We start from the raw sequence: 7628 nt of genomic DNA, 5'->3' as shown, positions 1-7628 counted from the left end.
GGAGACGAGACATCACCAGTCAGACCCTATTGCCATACCTAGTAACATTTTGATAAGGGCTCCTAACAACCACAAATTTTGCCTTACTAGTCTACCTGGCCCACTCATTTGGCATTACCCGAAGACTGCTTCCAGGTTAGCTCCGAGAGTTGCATCCAAAACACATCTTGTCCGCCTGGCCATATTTATCCTGCACTGTTGTGATCTAAATTAGACTGGTGCTAACACACAATGAGCGCACACAAATTTATATTTGGTTACAAATGGATGCGTAAGAATATCTACTAGTATTTTGTATTCATAAATAGCAAAAGGAGGTGAAGCAGTAGAATTTCTGGCACAATATGAGACACGTGGTAGGAACGTCAACAAATAGTGTGGAATCCTATAATACCTTTAAATATTTCTGTATTATAGATTACATTAAACTGGATTTGCATGGAACAAAACCATCTCTTCTTTTTCTTTCTCAACTATTTTTCTTGCTCCACAAGTGCATTCATTCATCAAAATCAATCACAGGGATGAATCTGGTGGACATCGACAAAAATTTAAACCGACACACCAGATAGCCTGCCTGGTGCACCCTGGTTGTTAGTAAATCAATCAATCTTCACATATCTCACTCGGAGCTGCTTTCGCTAAGCCTGCCATGTAGGTAAGGTATATAGTCCACAGATAAGCAAATGAATTGCTCACCAAAGGCTGCCAAAAACAAAAAGAATCAGTTAGACTGCTTCCAAGAGATTAGTGGAGTAATATGGTTGACTGAACCAGCCCACATTTGGAAAGAGGTCAATGGCATTGGAGATGGGATTTCTGGTAGTTTTTGGATCGGCACCCAAGTTTTTATGATCCAGGTACTATATGAAACTGTTTTGCGTAATTACAAAAGTTACCAGTATGATACTCGAGGGAGATTCTATTAGCAATTCTGAAACATGTAGAACTAAAGCTCTTCTCAAACTTATGGGGCAATGGCTACCATTAACAACATATAGTAACATAGTATGAACAACAGCACAGAAAAAAATAGAGAAATCCTTGGCTTCCCAACTATATACATACACGCCAGACAGAACATACCTGTAAACGGACTGGAATGAACTTGAATGTGATAAAGTCACACATGGGCCAATATATAAGGCCATTCTTCAGAGTTGGAAGTCCCGCTTTAGTCTAGCAATAATCTCAGCACCATTTTCACCTGTGCTTGGCAAACATAATCAATGCCTTTCAAATCAGTATACACATTTTACTAAACAATCAATGAATACAGAAAATTTATTGCTACGAGCGTATACAAAGTTCACATAGAATAAAAACCAATTGTGAATTCAGGATGCAGCTTTTCACATGCACATATATGCATCACATGAAGAAGTTCATGGAGATTGCTGTTATACTTGCTAGAACAATTATAGAAATAGAAATTATAACATCAAAAGTTCATAGAGATTATTGTTATGACTTGTGAAAAATTGAAATCATTGTTTTCCGTGATATCAGATTGTAGTCATGAGACTGGAGTCGTAATAAAAAAACGCAGCCAGAGACTGTGAAACTCAAAGGAACCCACCAAAAAGTCTATCCACTTCTCAATGCATCCATTGCCTACCCATAGTAAACTACTGATGATTGGCCAAGTTATCTGGGTTTGCTAGGGTATCCACATTAATTTACACCGTACAGTTCAAAAGACTTAAAATTTTCAACAACAAGGGGGATTCTGCCAATACCTAAGATTAATAAGCCAAAATTATACATGGGATTCATGTCAAAAGCACAACATCCCTGGAGATATTATCAGAACATCAGTGACCTGACAGTCAAAAAAGTTAAAACTTCTGCATCTCGTTATAAAATATAAAATCGGAGAACAATGGTTGTACTACATAAAAGTAGCTAGACGGTAACTTTTTCAATGAGCGAGCACTTCAATTGGGTTATATTTTTAGGTCGACTGACTACTAGCTCTAAAATCAGATCATAGGAACCAAATGGGAATCCACGTACATTTGGACTAGCAAGCAACAAATTCACCAACCCAGACGTGTAAATGTATAGCAAAGCATTACCATACATGACAGTCCATGAGATATCTCAGTGTGCTCAAATCTCCTAATATGTTCACAGTATAAAATACTGTGAAAATGGTGAATTCTATCAAAGACTAATAAGAGGAATCAACGTCGAATTCATGTAAACGCTGACACATAAGTCATAACCACTGCATCATAATAAAAAATGAAAAATTCAGAAACCACGAAAAATGGTTGAACTACGAGGAAGTGGCAGCATTAGGCAGTGAGTAAGCACTTCAGTGGCAACAAGTAAATTCTTATCTTCCTTCACTTGTACTTTGTAAAAAAAAATGATTTACAAGTTTAATTTGACTACACCAGCAGCAATATGATCAAATATGGTAAACAATAAAGAGACATAAAAATGTACCATGAACAATTTCCTCAATAGTTAAGGTGCAGAATAGTTTTTAGTTGGTAATGTTTCGGTATGTATCATGTCGCTATAATTTTAGTTGGTAATGTTTAGATATGTATCGTGTTGCTTACATATGTTCAAGCTGGTGGTTTGTCGCTTTCTAGACTAAAACAATGTGGATAATGATATAGTTCCTGTGATCTTTTTTTTAGAGTTTGTATACTTTCCCTCTGTGGTACGTCTGTTGCATTCATATAGAACACAACACAACAGATAGATAAATCCATAATAAGATTACCTTGTAAGCCTGCATTCAGAGAGAAAAACACGGTAGCCATAATAGGTCCGTAGATAGTCTGCCCCATAAATATTTTCTTCAGAGTAGTAAGCACATCCCGCTTTGGTAAGACTTTCGAGACAAAGTTAAACCAGAAATGTAGTGACGGACCCATGATAAGCAACCCATACCCAGCCATACGCAGAGTCCTTATCGAGTCAAGAGGCTCTTTTGTTGCTTCAGTGAGCACCTGAGGATAAAATTCACTAGAATTCAGCAATATATATGTCAAATGTAAAGTATGGTTCTAGCTTATTATGAGCACAGGGGAGAGAACTTATTGTACATGGTCATAGTCTGGTTGGGGTCTATTTCAAATGTAAAGTATGAAATGTAGAAGAAACATGTGATTGTCAGTTGTCTGCTTAAGAACTAGGAGTATGTTCCTGAAGAAGTGGATATTGGGTCGGTAGTATAATCAATGAAAAAATCCAACAGATGATTGGAAAATATCAACACTAAAGAGAATCCACCAAGCAGAAAAATAAACCAATTTGAACATTATGCGCCAGATTGAACTAGTAACCGAATGATCCTAACTCGTAAAGAGAACTGGTGAATGTGTTCATGTAGATTCTGTACTAATGGGCATAATCATGCGTTAGAGTCAATAAGGCAAAAACTACAAATTGACATCAATAAGTAGCACATTTACCCATTAATCATCACTCGACACCATTACATAACTTCAAATCCTGTCCCCTGATAATTCACTTTAACCTCCATCATCCTAATTCTGACCAGAAAACCCACCTCAAATAATCCACCCTTCCCCTACCCTACTCCAACTCCTCCTTCATATCTAGAAAGAATTAACCTAATTTGAATACTAGGAAAACACACATTCAGAATTTACCCACGAGTGAAAATGTGACAAAACTACATAGCATTTTAGGGTTTAGAGTTTGTACTCCAACAAAAAAAACCATTAAAGCATAGAAACAGAGTAACCAAAACAACCAAAACAAGGAACAATAGAGCCTCAAAATCAACACAGATAAAAAAAAAAAATAAACAAACTAAAGACTAGGGTTTTATTGATTAACATACCTGAGAAGACAAATCAGAGGCAGTATAAATAAGAGCAGAAGTAATACTTTTAGTAAGAATAGGTCTCGACTCAATCAAACCTAAATACCACCCAATAATCCCGTTCTTTGTAGAAACAGCTGACGATGACGACGAAGAAGAAGAGCAAAATGAAGATGATAATGTAGAAGGAGAACAAAACCCAGATTCTTTAATCTTCCTATAAACAATTGGAGATCTATAAAAACTTCTCGATTGTTGTTGTAATGACGACGAAGAAGAAGATGATGAAACCCCATTTTCGATTGTAAAAATCGAACGTCTTTCAAGTAATTTTTGAAGACAGGATTTACTGCGGCTTCTCAGAAAGCTACCGCTCATTTTTTTCTTCTTCTTCTCTTTCGGGGGTTCCTTTCCTTGTTTCTTGGCGAGGGTTTACACTTTTCGAGAGAGAGAGAGAGAGGAAAGTAGGGACGAGAAGGAGGAGTTCCAGTTTAGTCAAAATAAATGAGAACTATATAGCATGATTATTCTGCCACGTCCGCATACAAAACCATACGTATTTTGACGCGTGTGCTTTTTATTTGATACGTGGATGGTGCGATTGTTGAACATGAAGGAACTCGGAAGGTTTTATGTCTTTCTGGTAGGCGAAGTCGGCATTCTTAGAAGGCTAGGTTGTTTTAATATCCAAGAGCAAGAGAATACGCAAGCATCAGCGAATCACGATGAATCCCAATGGAAAAATAATTAGGTGCGATTTTGTTGTTACCGTACACGCAAGGGTTTACTGGTATTTTAGTACGGTTCTTTGTTGATTCAGGTAAACTGATGCCAGAAAGAGCCGGCCTTCACAGTTCGGTTGCCCAAAAACAGGGTCGAAAATGTCGCTTTTTTTTCCTTTTCTTTTCCATGAGGAGTAATCTGTTGTTGTGTACAGCATACATGCGATTTCAGTACATAGATGAAGAAATTATTGTAAACACTAGTGAGATCTTCCGAACGGAAGAATTAATAAAGAATATTAAAGATACAAACTATTTACCGATCAAAAAAAGAAATTACGAACTACATATATTTCTAAGAAGATATCGATGTTTTCTTAATGGTTTGTAATTTCATATTTACCCATTTCGATTTTTGAATTTTAAATTTCGATTATGTGATCTTTAAATATTGAATCCTCTTCATTTTAATCTTCGTTGATGTAGGATCGAGCAAGAGAGAGGAGAGCACAACGCGAAGCTTAAAACAATTACATTGATAATCAGTTTGGTGTACATTGTCTCATGGCTTACTAGCCTACTTATATTCTCACAAACTTGAGAATCACTCAATGTAGTTTCCTAATAAAAACAAACTCTAAATAAAGCTCACTTCTAGAAACACAAAGAAACTCTAAATATAGTAAAACTCTAAAATAAGGAACCGACACAACTTGTTCTTCTAGTTAACTCGAACTTCCAAATATCGCATAGTGTGTCAACTGTTCCTGTTGATCCAACTTGATTGCGTCAACCGCAGCAGTTGATCCATTCGGACTGGATCAACATCATATGTTGATCCACGAACCAAAACACCATATCTTGGTTTAACTTCCAACATCCTCCCTTAAACCAAGATATCATTCAACGAGAATTCAGTAACCCTCTTCTTTCATTGATAAAAGTTTGCACGTCCTTGTCTTTTATCATTTACCATTCCTCTTCTTCCATTGATAAACGTTAACATGTTCTTGTCTTTTCTCATTCCAGAATTCCGTCACCATTAACAAACTCAATTCACAAACCAATCTTCTTCACAACAATCATCAAACACTCACTTCACATTCTTCTTCATCCCAGCGGAACACAAACCTTAACAAGCTAGAAACACCTCATTGTGATCTATTCAACTTGCTAACCAAATACAAAACCAATTTTTTAAACTCATCACCGAGCATTATAGCTCACACTCAATACTTGTTTACCCACTTCACTCGCAGGATTTCCACTCAACACTTCAAATTCCACCCTTGAATTTCTTCACTTCTCTAGCCAAATTCCCACTGGGATTGCTTCTCACAACTCTAGCCAAATCCCCACTGGGATTGCTTCACTCAACTTGTAGACTTTACTCGCCTACAATCTTGTTTCACGCTCACAACCTTGTGACATCTCAAACTAAACAACTCATAGGTATTAACCTCCTTTTGTTGTCTTCTCACACATCACCTCCTGGTGATTATTTCTCTTACTTCACAACCTTACTGTTGTATTTCTACTTCTCTTCAACTTTACTTCTTTGTCCCAGTCACGCTTGTTAGAATCGAAACTTTCACAAGATTCTCTCACAATCTTTCTCTTGTTACGCTTCTGCCACAAGCAATAACTAACACAAAGTCTGCCACACTTTGTAAGACTTCCAAGTTTCTGCCACAAACTCTTCAATCACCATTAAGCTTAACATGTTTGAGCTTAAACTCCTACCATCCTCCCTTAAGCTCAAACATCACCACCCAACATACCTTGTCATTCTAAGTTTCTGAATTCGATCAACTTCATCAAACTGTACCAATCCTTCTTGACTGCAATACCAACTTTGATCTTCTCTTGCGTCTATTTCGAATCCATGACTTAACCCTTCGAATCAACCACTTACCCAAAAACTTCTTACCTCAAAAAACATCAAATTTGCTATCTGCAACGTCTCTGACAGAACACATCACACGTTTTTATTGTCATCTGTTGTCACAAACTGTGACCATTCTTTTATCACGCTTCTGTTAATCTGTTACAACTCCCCTGTAACAACTTCTTCTGCAACAACTCTTTTGTAACAATTCTTCTGTAACTGTTCTGTAACAACAATTCCTTGATGTGATTGTTCTTTGTAACACATCACATTCTGTAACAAATCTTCAATAACACTTTTTTTTTCTTTTTTTTTTAAAACCCTAAATCTCCAGCCCTATTGATTTGTGAAACCAACGGCAATTAACCATACGCAGCAACTACTTCCCTGAATCACACGACGAGATCGAACCACTTCTCTTCCTTGTCTCTCGACAGCTGATTCTGCTCATCTTCTAAATCGATCTCTAAACCTCCATGGATTCGACCTCAAACCCAAATCATGTTGGTTGTGGGTACTTCTCTTTCAAAAACAACGGCGATATCACAGCACCGTTAATATCTCTACTGCCAATTTCTTTGTCTATCTTTCAGCCAAACAACAACTCCTACCTCAAACCCTAGCAGCATCAGTTCATAGCTCCATCTCAGGCACACACTTCTATAGCTCACTGCCAACCCAATATTCATACCTTCCCACTGAGATTGAACCTTAAATCAGTTAACGAACACAAACCCTAACTTCACCATCAGGAATGCGTCTTTTTTATTCTTCTAAACTTCACCATCGTTCATTATCACCTGATAGGATGATAACAACGAACCCATTCTCTCCATCGATGCAATACAAATCATCTGCAGCTCCATACTCTTCAACAGCAGCTTCTCTTTACTGTAATCACCATCGTGAACAATGGCATCTCAAGTTCTATCTTTCACAGTACCGATCATCCATTACGCAATACCAATATCTTGAACGCCACAAAAGTTAGTTTCTGTAAATGAAACCCCAAGTTTCCTTGTTTATCGCATCTTCTAAATCTAAGCCCTAATCGGCTAATCCTTCGCAACAGTCACCAACAATCTCCGTATTCCTCCTTGTTAGGGTATTAGCGTCCCAACTTCATAGGCTTCATCTTCTATCACTTCTCCGATCCAGCAACAGTAGCATCATCACGAACTCAATACTCCATACATCTTCGACAACG

The 7628-nt window shown here is 37.4% G+C and overlaps 1 pseudogene; it reads right to left on the bottom strand.

Annotated features, from left to right (window-relative positions):
• Nucleotides 1-268: 268 nt before the first annotated feature.
• LOC113356643 lies at nucleotides 269-4301 on the bottom strand (annotated as a pseudogene).
• Nucleotides 4302-7628: the final 3327 nt, after the last annotated feature.

The sequence above is a fragment of the Papaver somniferum genome, chromosome 3 (genome assembly GCF_003573695.1).
Source record: "Papaver somniferum cultivar HN1 chromosome 3, ASM357369v1, whole genome shotgun sequence".
Classification (NCBI taxonomy): Eukaryota; Viridiplantae; Streptophyta; class Magnoliopsida; order Ranunculales; family Papaveraceae; genus Papaver; species Papaver somniferum.
Note: the sequence above shows the minus strand (reverse complement) of the source record. Positions and strands in the feature narration are given on the sequence as shown.